The sequence below is a fragment of the Pristiophorus japonicus genome, chromosome 31, assembly GCF_044704955.1.
Source record: "Pristiophorus japonicus isolate sPriJap1 chromosome 31, sPriJap1.hap1, whole genome shotgun sequence".
In the NCBI taxonomy this organism is placed as follows: Eukaryota; Metazoa; Chordata; class Chondrichthyes; family Pristiophoridae; genus Pristiophorus; species Pristiophorus japonicus.
Window position 1 is genome coordinate 5,167,822 of NC_092007.1, and position 15,366 is coordinate 5,183,187.

General features: G+C 48.6%; 1 long non-coding RNA gene across 1 annotated transcript in view; it reads right to left on the bottom strand.

Moving 5' to 3' along the window:
* Positions 1–15,366, bottom strand: part of LOC139240422 (uncharacterized) — a 33,117-nt gene that overhangs the window by 7,978 nt on the left and 9,773 nt on the right. Inside the window, exon 2 of the long non-coding RNA XR_011588724.1 lies at positions 1,449–1,666. This is a non-coding gene — a long non-coding RNA (uncharacterized lncRNA). The remainder of the gene's footprint in view (positions 1–1,448; positions 1,667–15,366) is intronic.

The window sequence follows — 15,366 nt, forward strand, 5'->3', positions numbered from 1 at the left end:
CTACATTTACTCATTTCTCAATTGACACTTTTCATTGACAGCATATTTCCATTCTTCTTTCTGTCGTGTTCCTAACACAGATGAGACTGCACACAGGGAGGTTAAAGTAATAGTGACCTCAGTCTTTAATAAGATACTCCAGAGTGAGGAACAGGCCTTAGGGGCCAGCTTATATACAGTGCTCCCAAGGGATGCTGGGTCCCTTGGGACTTCTGGGGATGAGCCCCCTGGTGGCGGAACATGGGAGTGCATGCTTTACAGATACACAACACCTTCAGACAGCAACGACAGTAAAAATGGTGTCTAACTGGTTGTGACGGCATTCCTTTCACGGGCAAAGTCCATCACTCATTTGGAAAGCATTTTATGCATAGTTGCCGCAATGTGAGCACAGCTGATGTCCAGATTCAAAGACAACACGGAAGAGCTTCAGTAAGCAATGCAATGACATTTTTGTCCCACTCAATGCTCGACATGCACCGTGAGCTGTGTCACTAACCCACACGGATCTTTCCAGTCAGGACAGAGTTCCCATTACACCACCGTCCCCTGGGCTAGGGAGAGAGAGAGGGAGAGGGAGAAAGGAGAAGAGGGATGGGGGGAGAGCGAGGGACAGAGGAGGGTGGTGGGAGAGGAGTGTGGAAGGGAGAGTGGGGCAGGAGAGAACGGGGAAAGGGAGAGCGTGGGACACAGGAGAGTTGGGGAAATAGGGGAAAGACTGTGGGAGAAGAGGAATGGAAGAAAGAAAGAGAGGGGGTGGAAAGAGAGGGGGTGGAAGGAGAGGGGGGGAAGGAAGAGAAAAGAGAAAGAAAGAGGGAAAGGGAAAGAGAAAGAGAAAGAGAGCAAGAGAGAAAGAAAGAAAGAAAGAAAGAAAGAAAGAAAGAAAGAAAGAAAGAAAGAAAGAAAGAAAGAAATGAAGGAAGAGAAAAAGAGAAAGGAAGAGAAAGAAAGAACAAAAGAAGGAAAGAAAAGAAAATAGAAAAAGACAGAAAGAAAAAGACTGCCCAGAATGGAGGAGAAGTCTCTGGGAAGGTGCCGAGCACCTCGAGTCTCTCCGTCGGGAGCACCCGGAAGCCAAGCACAAACAGCGGAAGGAGCGTGCGGCAAACCAGACTCCCCACCCACCCGTCCCTCCAACCACCGTCTGCCCCACCTGCGACAGAGACTGTAGGTCCTGCATCGGTCTCATCAGTCACCTGAGAACTCGTGTCAGTGTGGAAGCAAGTCATCCTCGACTGTGGGGCTCTGCCCGAGAATAACCAATAGCCACATAAGCCTCTGTCCAACAGCTCTCACCATCCTCTCTTTGAAAAGTATTTCCCTGCACCATTTTTGCAAAATCATTGTACAAAACCAGCAGGCAGCCAATTTGGAAGTGGCTCAGCGTCAAATATCTCCAGATTCTGGAGCGAAGCTCATAGAATTCAAACAATGAAAGGGAGACTCACTTTCAGCAAACAAGAGCACAGGGAGTGCCCAGTTAAGCCAGCGTCCATTCAGCCTTGTTCCTTCGGTGCCTAAGGTTCTTCCCCGCAAAACGAGGCCCATCGCTGCATCAACAACGGAAAGAGAACGCTCACAATGGTCACATTGCTGCGAGGTGATGTCTCGGCGAGCTCTCCAATCAAACTGGTGTCCAACTGATTTGCAGATTTGTATCTCTGCTCTTGAAAGTACAATGCAAAGAATGATGTTAGAGCCAGAAAACTACGTAGAAACACTGCTTACGAGAACTGTCATTTGAAATTCCAGAGATACTTTGATTTTTTTTTAAATCCAGATATTTCCATCTCCTTCTGCTCGCGGTCTAACTCGTGAGTTACCTTTTAACATTATAACATTCAGCACAGCTGATTTGTGCAGTTACATATCTCATCAAGTGTCAGCCGTGGCTCATTGGGCAGCATTCTCGCCTCTGAGTCAGAAGGTTGTGGGTTCATGTCCCACTCCAGGGCCTTGAGCACAGAATCCAGGCTGACACTCCCAGTGTAGTACTGAGGGAGCGCCGCACTGTCGGAGGGGCAGTACTGAGGGAGTGCCGCACTGTCGGAGGGGCAGTACTGAGAGAACGCCGCACTGTCGGAGGGGCAGTACTGAGGGAGTGCCGCACTGTCGGAGGGGCAGTGCTGAGGGAGCGCCGCACTGTCAGAGGGGCAGTACTGAGGGAGCGCCACATTGTCGGGGGGGCAGTACTGAGGGAGAGCCACATTGTCGGAGGGGCAGTACTAAGGGAGTGCCACACTGTCGGAGGGTCAGTACTGAGGAAGCGCCGCACTCTCGGAGGGGCAGTACTGAGGGAGTGCTGCACTGTCAGAGGGGCAGTACTGAGGGAGTGCTGCACTGTCAGAGGGGCAGTACTGAGGGAGCACCGCACTGTTGGAGATTCCGTCTTTCGGATACGACGTTAAACCGAGGCCTCATCTGCTCTCTCAAATGGACGTACAAGATCCCATGGCACTATTTTGAAGAAGAGCAGGGGAGTTCTCCCCGTTGCCCTGGTAAATATTTATCTCGAATTGCTAATTGCTTGTAGTACCTGTTGAACAGGCCAGGGCTCTTTTCTCTAAAAATAGAAAGGCTGAGATGTGAACCGATAGGGTTTGATAGAGGAGAGATAGAGAAAACATGCCCACTTGTGTTAGAGTCCAAAACTAGGGGGCCATCAATATAAGACAGTTACTAATAAATCCAACTGTGGAATCCAGGAGAAACGACTTTACCCAGAGAGTGGGGAGAATGTGGAACTCTCGACCACAGGGAGTAGAATTATAGAAATTTACAGCGCGGGAGGAGGCCATTCGGCCCATCGTGTCCGCGCCGGCCGACCAAGAGCTACCCAGCCTAATCCCACTTTCCAGCTCTGGGTCCGTAGCCCTGCAGGTTACGGCACTTCAGGTGCACATCCAGGTACTGTTTAAATGTGGTGAGGGTTTCTGCCTCTACCATCCTTTCAGGCCGTGAGTTCCAGACCCCCACCACCCTCTGGGTGAAGACATTTCCCCTCAAATCCCCTCTAAACCTTCCCCCAATTACTTGAGGCGAATAACATGGATGCATTTAAGGAGAGGCGATCTAAACATATGAGGGAGGAAGGAATAGAATTTTGCGCTGATTGGCTGAGATGGAGAGAGGTGGGAGGAGGCTTGTGTGGTGGGATTAACACCGGCACGGAGCGGGTGGGCTGAGTGTCCTGTTTTTATGCTGCCGACGCTATGTCATTCTATGTAATACTGGTCTTTCATTTATATAAGTGGCCTATATTCAGGAACTCAACGCAAAATGAAAAAACTTGCAGATGACATTCAACTTAGATGCACTGGAAGCAGAAACGGTAGCTCAGAGATGGTGGAGTGAGGGGAAATATCCATTAAAGCAGGCAAATCATGGGCAGTCCCTTGAAATCGAGGAAAACTTGTTTCCTCTCTAAAAATGAGTTCTCGGGTGGCTGTGCAGTCCAATACGGGAATTACAGTCTCTGTCACAGGTGGGACAGACAGTGGTTGAGGGTAAGGTGTGGGTGAGACTGGTTTGCCGCACGCTCCTTCCGCTGCCTGCGCTTGCTTTCTGCATGCTCTCGGCGACAAGACTCGAGGTGCTCAGCACCCTCCCGGATGCACCTCCTCCACTTAGGGCGGACTGGTCTTTGGCCAGGGACTCCCAGGTGTCGGTGGCAATGTTGCATTTTATCAAGAAGGCTTTGAGGGTGTCCCTTGTAACGTTTCCTCTGCCCACCTGGGGCTCGCTTTCCGTGAAGGAGTTCCGAGTAGAGCGCTTGCTTTGGGAGTCTCGTGTCTGGGCCATGCGGACGATGTGGCCCTGCCCAGCGGAGCTGGTCGAGTGTGGTCAGTGCTTCGATGTTGGGGATGTTGGCCTGGTCGAGGACGCTAACATTGGTGCGTCTGTCCTCCCAGGGGATATGTAGGATCTTGCGGAGACATCGTTGGTGGTATTTCTCCAGCGACTTGAGGTGTCTACTGTACATGGTCTGTAGGGGGTGGTGTCGGGGTCAGGTTTACTTCTGACCTTCTGAACAGTTCGAATCGCTCCCACTCCCTGAGTTCTAGACTTTGGATTTATTTGGGGATGTGACAAAGTGCAGCAGACAACTGGTTTTGATACAAGAAACTTTGATTTTATTCAGGAAAGAAAGTACAATGTCAAAACTTACAATCTCTGGAATAAGGAACACTTTATTACACATACAGAAAATAATACATCTCCCACCTCCCAATGCCTGAAACTGACTCGGTCAAACTCTAGGGCAACAGGGATAATGCTCACCAATCCTCTTATTGACAGTTAGCGGTGGTTTGTGATTTCAAGGTTCACTAGACTCTGTCGGTCGTGGAAGACTTCTCACTGTGTAGTCTTCAGTTGGGTTGAGTCCACTGATGCGATAGGGCGCGTATTGGATTTATGGGGTAAGTACCCACTTTCTTCCTTCAGCAGTAGGTTTTAAAGTTCTTTTAGATAATGTTTTACCCATTGGTAGCTCATGGATAGCTTGTAGATTGGAAACAGCTTGCGATTCTTCGGGTTTTCGTCGAGTTGACTTCGCTTTGGAAATCGTTGGCACAATATTACCAATTTGGTTGCTGGTAATATATCGGTAGTTGTTTCATGAGGCTCTTGCTGCCGTGGCATGCTGGGTGTCCTGGTCGTTTGCGATGTTGTCTTGGCTGATGTTCTGAAGAACTAGGTTAACGAAAGCTGGTGTGCTGGTCTCGTAGTCTGCCAGGTCTCAAGCACACGAAGCTGGTGTAGAAGCAAAAGTGAGCCTTCGTGCCTGTCAACCCGTAAAAACAGGGCCTCAATTATACTTTGAGAGCCTTTCTAATCTGCGCGCCAAATCAAACCCGATTCTTTGTCATAGTTTTGACGGGCTTGGTAATTCTTTGTTGAATTTTGGCGGGCTCGTTAACGATAACTTGTTTAGGATGTGTCAATCTGTTGAATTAACTTGTTTAGGATTTGTCATCCTGTTCGAATTGCGATTGTGAAAATTAGTTTTGGTGTTTACGTTGTCTGCCTCGGCCTGGGCTTTCCATACAGGCCGGATCGCTGATTAACATTATGCATGCGCTGGATAGCCTTCATGCTTAGAGCTATGGCTGGCTATCTCTGGGTCAATTGTTGCTATGTTAATGTCTCCGAGGGAACAGAGTTTTGGTGTTTACACAATTCCGCAGATAATTTGTTTAGCTCCAATATCCCCGACAGCTCCAATACCCAAAACTGGCTTTTTCAGAGGTTAGAATTCCCCTGGTTTTGCAGTCCTTTTCCCTTGCAGACCCATGCACCTTTTAAAATCCCAAAGTTCATTTTAAGCGAGTCCAAAAATGATCCTTCCTCAGGGTTTCTTTACACAGAGGGGGAATCTTTGAATTTTGAGGAAACTTCGAGTTTTACAGGTGCATGTCTCTGAGCCACACAGGAGGACGGGTATTACTACAGCCCTGTCGGCCATCAGCATGGTGGCAGATTTGGGGGCCTTGTCTTCGAACACTCTCTTCCTCAAGCGACTGAAGGCTGCACTGGCGCACTGGAGGCAGTGTTGAATCTCGTCGGCGATGCCTGCCCTTGTTGATAATAGGCTCCCGAGGTTTGGAAAGTGGACCACAGCGGCAGGTAAAAGCTAATGCAGACAAATGACAGGTTCTACACCTAGGAAAGAGAAATGGACAGTGTTGGTGACCTCATGGATTGTGGTGAAGTGGTACGGAAGGTGAAAGGGATCGGGGTGCGTGATTGAACGGGGTGTTACCCTGGTAACGTCAGCATTCGCACTCAGGCCAACATCCCCAGCATCGAGGTACTGCCCACACGAGACCAGCTCCGATCGACGGACCACATTGTCCGCATAACCGACACAAGAGTCCCAAAACAGGGGCGCTACTCCCAACTCCGACATGGCAAGCGAGCCCCAGGTGGGCAGAGAAAATGGTTCAAGGACAACCTCAAAGGTTCCTTTGAAAAAATGTAACATCCACACCAGCATCTGGAAATCCCTGGCCCACAACCACCCAAAGTCGAGCAGGAACATAGAAACATAGAAACCTAGAAACATGGAAGCGTAGAAGGAGGCCATTATGGCCCATCGTCTCTGCGCCGGCTGACAAAGAGCCACACGTCCCTCGGTCAGCAGCCCTGAAGGGTTACAGATAAACCTATGGACAATGAACAATGGCGGAAAGGTGAAGGGCACCCAGCTCAACCAGTCCGCCCCACACAACTTGCGACACCCCTTGCACCGAAACATTCTACACTCCACCCCAACCGGAGCCATGTGATCTCCTGGGAGAGGCAAAAACCAGATTAAAAACCCAGGCCAATTGGGGGGAAAAAAAATCTGGGCAAATACCACCCCGACCCATCCAGGTGATTGAAACTAATCCGGGAGATCACCCTGGCCATATTCGATTCCCTGCAGTACTTACCATCCGGGAAGGTGCCGAACACCTCGAGGCTCTTCGCCGGGAGCACACGGAAGCCAAGTGCAAACAGCGGAAGGAGCGCACGACAACCCAGACTCCCCACCCACTCGTCCCTCCAATCCCTGTCTGCCCCACCTGTGACAGAGATGGTAGGTCCTGCATTGGACTCATCAGTCACCTGGGAACTCATATTAGTGTGGAAGTAAGTCTTCCTCAACTCCGAGGGACTGCCTGAGAAGAAGAAGAGAAGCCTGATAGAGGTCTTTAAGATAATTAGAGGGTTTAATAGGATAGACATAAAGAAAAATATCCCACTTGTGTTGGAGACCAGAACTAAGAGCCTTCAATATAAGACAGTCACGAATAAATCCAAATGGGGAACTCAGGAGAAACTTCCTTACTCATTGAGTGGTGAGAGTGAGAAACTCGCTCCCACAGATAAATGTGAGGTATGACACTGCAGGAGGAAGAATGGGGAGGGCACTGATTATTTGGAGGGTGAGATGCTGGGCGGGGTAGAGGAACAAAGGGATCTCGGAGTAAACGTTGTGACACAGGTCAACAGGGCCATAAAAAAGCAAACCAAGCACTAGGGTTTATTTCCAGAGGGATAGAATCGAAAAGTAGGGCAGTTATGCTAAACCGGTATCGAACCTGGGTTAGACCACACTTGGAGCACTGTGCACAGTTCTGGTCTCCATATACCTGGGTTAGACCACACTTGGAGCACTGTGCACAGTTCTGGTCTCCGTATACCTGGGTTAGACACATTTGAAGCACTGTATACAGTTCTGGTCTCCATATACCTGGGTTAGACCACACTTGGAGCACTGTGTACAGTTCTGGTCTCCATATACCTGGATCAGACCACACTTGGAGCACTGCGTACAGTTCTGGTCTCCATATACCTGGGTTAGACCACACTTGGAGCACTGTGCACAGTTCTGGTCTCCATATACCTGGGTTGGACCACACTTGGAGCACTGTGCACAGTTCTGGTCTCCATATACCTGGGTTAGACCACACTTGGAGTACTGTGTACAGTTCTGGTCTCCATATACCTGGGTTAGACCACACTTGGAGCACCGTGCACAGGTCTGGTCTCCATATACCTGGGTTAGACCACACTTGGAGCACCGTGCACAGGTCTGGTCTCCATATACCTGGGTTAGACCACACTTGGAGCACTGTGCACAGTTCTGGTCTCCACATACCTGGGTTAGACCAGACTTAGAGCACTGTGCATAGTTCTGGTCTCCATAAACCTGGGTTAGACCACACTTGGAGCCCTGTGTACAGTTCTGGTCTCCATATACCTGGGTTAGACCACACTTGGAGCCCTGTGTACAGTTCTGGTCTCCATATACCTGGGTTAGACCACACTTGGAGCACTGTGCACAGGTCTGGTCTCCATATACCTGGGTTAGACCACACTTGGAGCTCTGTGCACAGTTCTGGTCTCCATAAACCTGGGTTAGACCACACTTGGAGCCCTGTGCACAGTTCTGGTCTCCATATACCTGGGTTAGGCCACACTTATAGCATTGCTTACAGTTCTGGTCTCCATATACCTGGGTTAGACCACACTTGGAGCCCTGTGTACAGTTCTGGTCTCCATATACCTGGATCAGACCACACTTGGAGAACTGTGCACAGTTCTGGTCTCCATATACCTGGGTTAGACCACACTTAGAGCATTGCGTCTAGTTTTGTTCTCCATATACCTGGGTTAGACTACACTTGGAGCACTGTGTACAGTTCTGGTCTCCATATACCTGGGTTAGACCACACTTGGAGCCCTGTGTACAGTTCTGGTTTCCATATACCTTGGTTAGACCACACTTGGAGTACTGTGTACAGTTCTGGTCTCCATATACCTGGGTTAGACCACACTTAGAGCACTGCGTCTAGTTTTGTTCTCCATATACCTGGGTTAGACCACACTTGGAGCACTGTGCACAATTCTGGTTTCCATATACCTTGGTTAGACCAGACTTGGAGCACTGCGTACAGTTCTGGTCGAGACCACACTTGGAGCCCTGTGTACAGTTCTGGTCTCCATGTACCTGGGTTAGACCACACTTGGAGCACTGTGCACAATTCTGGTTTCCATATACCTTGGTTAGACCAGACTTGGAGTACTTTGTACAGTTCTGGTCGAGACCACACTTGGAGCCCTGTGTACAGTTCTGGTCTCCATGTACCTGGGTTAGACCACACTTGGAGCACTGTGTACAGTTCTGGTCTTCATATACCTTGGTTAGACCACACTTGGAGCCCTGAGTACAGTTCTGGTCTCCATATACGTGGGTTAGACCGCACTTGGAGCACTGCGTACAGTTCTGGTCTCCATCTACCTGGGTTAGACCACACTTGGAGCACTGCGTATAGTTCTGGTTGCCATATTATAAAGAGGATATAGAGGCACTGGAGAGGGTGCAGAGAAGATTTACAAGGATGATACCAGAAATGCGAGGGTTTGCATATCAGGAAAGGATGAACAGGCTCGGTCTCTTTTCTCTTGAAAACAGAAGGCTGAGGAGTGACCTAAAAGAGGTGTTTAAAATGCTGAAAGGTTTTGATAGAGTGGATACAGAGAGAATGTTTCCACTTGTGGGGAAGAGCATAACTAGAGGCCATCAATATAAGATCGTCAGCAAGAAACCCAATGGGGAATTCAGGAGAATCTTCTTTACCCAGAGAGGGGTGAGAATGTGGAACTCGCTGCCACAGGGAGGGGTTGAGGTGAATAGTATCGAGGCATTTAAGGGGAGGCTGGACAAACATATGGGGGAGAAGGGAATAGAGGGTTATGCTGATAGATTTAGATGAGGAAAGACGGGAGGGGGCTCGAGTGGGGCATAAACGCTGGCATGGACTGGTTGGGCCAAATGGTCTGTTTCTGGATCATGTATCCTATTTATGGAATCCGAGGAATAGTCTTGCTGTTCTGTGACTGTCTTGTCTTGTAATTTACCCAGTTTTTAAAGATATGAGGTTAAACCTATCCGCATGTATCTATGTGAGGAATAGATTGGACCACTCCACTACATATTATTTTTTTCCCAGAGGTATGTTGCTTGATGTTTTGCCAATACTGAGATACAACACAGTCAGAGGCCAGGAATTCGGGACTCACTGTGGCACACCCACAAACACACACTATGAACACAAGGCATAATGTTTAATATATGCCCTTTGCCCTTACAACTAAAACAAATTGTATTTATATAGCTCCTTTAACACTGTAAAATGTGCCAAGACGCCTCAGCGGAACAACAGAAATTTGACACCGAGTCAGATAAGAAGAAATTAGGGCAGGTTACCAAAAGAGGTCGGTTTTAAGGAGTGTCTTGAAGGAGGAAAGAGAGGTGGGGAGGTTTAGGGAGGGAGTTCCAGAGCTTGGGGCCCAGGCAACAGAAGGCACGGCCACCAATGGTTGAGCGATTATAATCAGAGATGCACAGGATAATTAGAGGAGCGCAGACATCTCGGGGTTTGTGGGGCTGGAGGAAGTTACAGCGATAGGGAGGGGCGAGGAGGCCACAGAGGGGTTTAAAAACAAGGATGAGAATTTTGAAATCGAGGCGTTGCTTAACCGGGAGCCAATGTAGGTCAGTGAGCACAGGGGATGATGGGTGAGCGGGACTCGGTGCGAGTTCGGACACGGGGCAGTGAGCACAGGGGGTGATGGTGAGCGGGTCTCGGTGCGAGTTAGGACACGGGGCAGTGAGCACAGGGGGTGATGGGTGAGCGGGACTCGGTGCGAGTTAGCACACGGGGCACTAAGCACAGCGGGTGATGGGTGAGCGGGACTCGGTGCGAGTTAGGACACAGGGCAGTGAGCACAGGGGGTGATGGGTGAGCGGGACTCGGTGTGAGTTAGGACACGGGGCAGTGAGCACAGGGGGTGAAGGGTGAGTGGGACTCGGTGCAAGTTAGGACACGGGGCAGTGAGCACAGGGAGTGATGGGTGAGCGGGACTTGGTGCAAGTTAGGACACGGGGCAGTGAGCACAAGGGGTGATGGGTGAACGGGACTTGTTGCGTGTTAGGTCACAGACTGCCGAGTTTTGGATGACCTCAAGTTTACGTTGGGTACACTGTGGGAGGCTGGACAGGAGTGTTCTGGAATAGTCGTGGGCCGCCCTGACCTGTGTGAGAAGACCACCGCAGGTCGGGTCTATAAATAGAGCTGGAGCACCAGGCCCTGGAACATTGTGGCGGAGGTGTAGCGAATGAAGCTATGGGACCCAGAAGAGGCGAGGGCCAAGGGGCAGCACGGGCCAGCCCACACTGCGATATGTGTGCGCACTAGGTCCGTGCAGCAGAGCTGGTCTCCAGTCGTCCTGGGTAACCCTTGCAACTGGACTAAGACCTAGCTCTGTCAAGCCCGTGTGGTGGCTGGTGTGCAACAGTCACCACACATTAAAAAAATCCACACACAGGCATCTTCCAATCCCTCAACTGGAGTTCAGGACTGGAACATCGGGTCCTTCATTGAACCATCTGTGACTCTCGTGGAAGCAAGTCATCCTCGCTCGAGGGATCGCCTATGACATGTTGGAATACTCAAGTCTGGAGATAACCACAGATCACAGGCCTGTGTCTGGAAACATCTCCTCTCCCATTCATGAGCAGGGTACAGAGAGGGGCCAGTCTCCTGATTCTATTTCGTCTCTCTCTGTCCCTCTCTTCATGACTTGACAAATCATGTTTCATAAGAACGTAAGAAATAGGAGCAGGAGTCGGCCATTCGACCCCTCGAGCCTGCTCCGCCATTTAATACGATCATGGCTGATCCGATCATGGACTCAGCTCCACTTCCCCGCCCGCTCCCCATAACCCTTCACTCCCTTATCGCTCAAAAATCTGTCCATCTCCACCTTAAATATATTCAATCTCCCAGCCTCCACAGCTCTCTGGGGCAGAGAATTCCACAGATTTACAATCCTCTGAGAGAAGAAATTTCGACTCATCTCAGTTTTAAATGGGCGGCCCCTTATTCTATGACTATGTCCCCTAGTTTTAGTTTCCCCTATGAGTGGAAATATCCTTTCTGCATACACCTTGTCGAGCCCCCTCATTATCTTGTAAGCTTCAATCAGATCACCTCTCATTCTTCTGAACTCCAATGTGTCGAGGCCTAACCTTCTCAACCTATCTTCATAAGTCAACCCCCTCATCTCCAGAATCAACCGAGTGAACCTTCCCTGAACAGCCTCCAATGCAAGTGTTTCCTTCCTTAAATACAGAGACCAAAACTGTACACAGTACTCCAGGTGTGGCCTCACCAATACCCTGTACAGTTGTAGAAACATAGAAACATAGAAAATAGGTGCAGGAGTAGGCCATTCGGCCCTTCTAGCCTGCACCGCCATTCAATGAGTTCATGGCTGAACATGCAACTTCAGTACCACATTCCTGCTTTCTCGCCATACCCCTTGATCCCCCTACTAGTAAGGACTACATCTAACTCCTTTTTGAATATATTTAGTGAATTGGCCTCAACAACTTTCTGTGGCAGAGAATTCCACAGGTTCACCACTCTCTGGGTGAAGAAGTTCCTCCTCATCTTGGTCCTAAATGGCTTACCCCTTATCCTTAGACTGTGTCCCCTGGTTCTGGACTTCCCCAACATTGGGAACATTCTTCCTGCATCTAACCTGTCTAACCCTTTCAGAATCTTAAACGTTTCTATGAGGTCCCCTCTCATTCTTCTGAACTCCAGTGAATACAAGCCCAGTTGATCCAGTCTTTCTTGATAGGTCAGTCCCGCCATCCTGGGAATCAGTCTGGTGAACCTTCGCTGCACTCCCTCAATAGCAAGAATGTCCTTCCTCAGGTTAGGAGACCAAAACTGTACACAATACTCCAGGTGTGGCCTCACCAAGGCCCTGTACAACTGTAGCAACACGTCCCTGCCCCTGTACTCAAATCCCCTCGCTATGAAGGCCAACATGCCATTTGCTTTCTTAACCACCTGCTGTACCTGCATGCCAACCTTCAATGACTGATGTACCATGACACCCAGGTCTCTTTGCACCTCCCCTTTTCCTAATCTGTCACCATTCAGATAATAGTCTGTCTCTCTGTTTTTACCACCAAAGTGGATAACCTCACATTTATCCACATTATACTTCATCTGCCATGCCTTTGCCCACTCACCTAACCTATCCAAGTCGTTCTGCAGCCTCATAGCATCCTCCTCGCAGCTCACACTGCCACCCAACTTAGTGTCATCCACAAATTTGGAGATACTACATTTAATCCCCTCGTCTAAATCATTAATGTACAGTGTAAACAGCTGGGGCCCCAGCACAGAACCTTGCGGTACCCCACTAGTCACTGCCTGCCATTCTGAAAAGTACCCATTTACTCCTACTCTTTGTTTCCTGTCTGACAACCAGTTCTCAATCCATGTCAGCACACTACCCCCAATCCCATGTGCTTTAACTTTGCACATCAATCTCTTGTGTGGGACCTTGTCGAAAGCCTTCTGAAAGTCCAAATATACCACATCAACTGGTTCTCCCTTGTCCACTCTACTGGAAACATCCTCAAAAAATTCCAAAAGATTTGTCAAGCATGATTTCCCTTTCACAAATCCATGCTGACTTGGACCTATCATGTCACCTCTTTCCAAATGCACTGCTATGACATCCTTAATAATTGATTCCATCATTTTACCCACTACCGATGTCAGGCTGACCGGTCTATAATTCCCTGTTTTCTCTCTCCCTCCTTTTTTAAAAAGTGGAGTTACATTGGCTACCCTCCACTCCATAGGAACTGATCCAGAGTCAATGGAATGTTGGAAAATGACTGTCAATGCATCCACTATTTCCAAGGCCACCTCCTTAAGTACTCTGGGATGCAGTCCATCAGGCCCTGGGGACTTATCGGCCTTCAATCCCATCAATTTCCCCAACACAATTTCCCGACTAATAAGGATTTCCCTCAGTTCCTCCTCCTTACTAGACCCTCTGACTCCTTTTATATCCGGAAGGTTGTTTGTGTCCTCCTCAGTGAATACCGAACCAAAGTACTTGTTCAATTGGTCCGCCATTTCTTTGTTCCCCGTTATGACTTCCCCTGATTCTGACTGCAGGGGACCTACGTTTGTCTTTACTAACCTTTTTCCCTTTACATATCTATAGAAACTTTTGCAATCCGTCTTCATGTTCCCTGCAAGCTTCTTCTCGTACTCCATTTTCCCTGCCCTAATCAAACCCTTTGTCCTCCTCTGCTGAGTTCTAAATTTCTCCCAGTCCCCGGGTTCGCTGCTATTTCTGGCCAATTTGTATGCCACTTCCTTGGCTTTAATACTATCCCTGATTTCCCTTGATAGCCACGGTTGAGCCACCTTCCCTTTTTTATTTTTACGGCAGACAGGAATGTACAATTGTTGTAGTTCATCCATGCGGTCTCTAAATGTCTGCCATTGCCCATCCACAGTCAACCCCTTAAGTATCATTCGCCAATCTATCCTAGCCAATTCACGCCTCATACCTTCAAAGTTACCCTTCTTTAAGTTCTGGACCATGGTCTCTGAATTAACTGTTTCATTCTCCATCCTAATGCAGAATTCCACCATATTATGGTCACTCTTCCCCAAGGGGCCTCGCACAACGAGATTGCTAATTAATCCTCTCTCATTACACAACACCCAGTCTAAGATGGCCTCCCCGCTAGTTGGTTCCTCAACATATTGGTCTAGAAAACCATCCCTTATGCACTCCAGGAAATCCGCCTCCACCGTATTGCTTCCAGTTTGGTTAACCCAATCTATGTGCATATTAAAGTCACCCATTATAACTGCTGCACCTTTATTGCATGCACCCCTAATTTCCTGTTTGATGCCCTCCCCAACATATCTGCTTTTATACTCTATCCTCCTTGCAAACGTTAAATCTCGAGATTATGCCTAATGCAATGTTGTTTCTGCCCATTTTCTGGGTGGGTATCCTAACACGCAATAGTTAGTATTACCACAATCTGTAGAAAAGTCAATAGTGCGATAAAATGAGTAGACTTCAGGACAGTCCGATTAACCCTTTCCTTACAGACCTGGTCTTCAGGTGAAGTGGAGAGCTGGGGTGGGGGCTGTCAGAAGATGCTGTGGAACTCAAGCTGGAATGAGGAGGGATTGTGATTGATGAGGTGTTGTTACAGATGCACAGTGCACAGTTCTGCTCTCCTAATCTGAGGAAGGACATGCTTGCTTTGGAGGTGATGCATCCTTATGTAATGGGCTGGAAATCCCGGCCTCCGCGGGTCCGTACGGAGTGTCTACGGACTCAGGAAAGCATTGCAAAAGCCGGTTTTCCGATCTGTCACACATATCGGGCGGAGAACATTTGCAAGGGCAAGATTGCGGTATTTAACCATATCTTGCACAGCAAATGTCCTCAAAATTCTTGCACCCGATAAAAGCAGGCTCATAGCGTAATTTTACAGGCGTAAGTGTTGAAAAACATACAAAAATATAATAAAAATTAAATTTAAAAAACGCATATTATTTTTAAAAACTGCATTACAGCTATTTTTAACCACAATTTAAAAAACTTTTAAAAACTCGGAAAAAAATGTTGTCTCTAAGATATTTATTAACTTTAATTTTAATTATGTGAGGTGTGTTTTTTTATTTTTTATTCTATGTGTTTAGTGTGTTTTTCTCATTAACAGCACTGAGGACACGTAGATACGGAGTTGCCATTGCTATTAATGGGAAAACTGTGGAGTACTGTACCTGATTGGTTGAGCAGTCACATGTGACTGCACCTTCTGCGTGGGAACCTGGAGGACGGGAACGCGCTCCGCAGCGCGGGAAGAGAAGGCCTCCCCACCGGAATCCCACGCTCCTTCCGGACCACCAGGTGGATCCAGCAATGTTTCAGGTCAGAGGCAATTGCTCGCGGGAAGCCTCCATC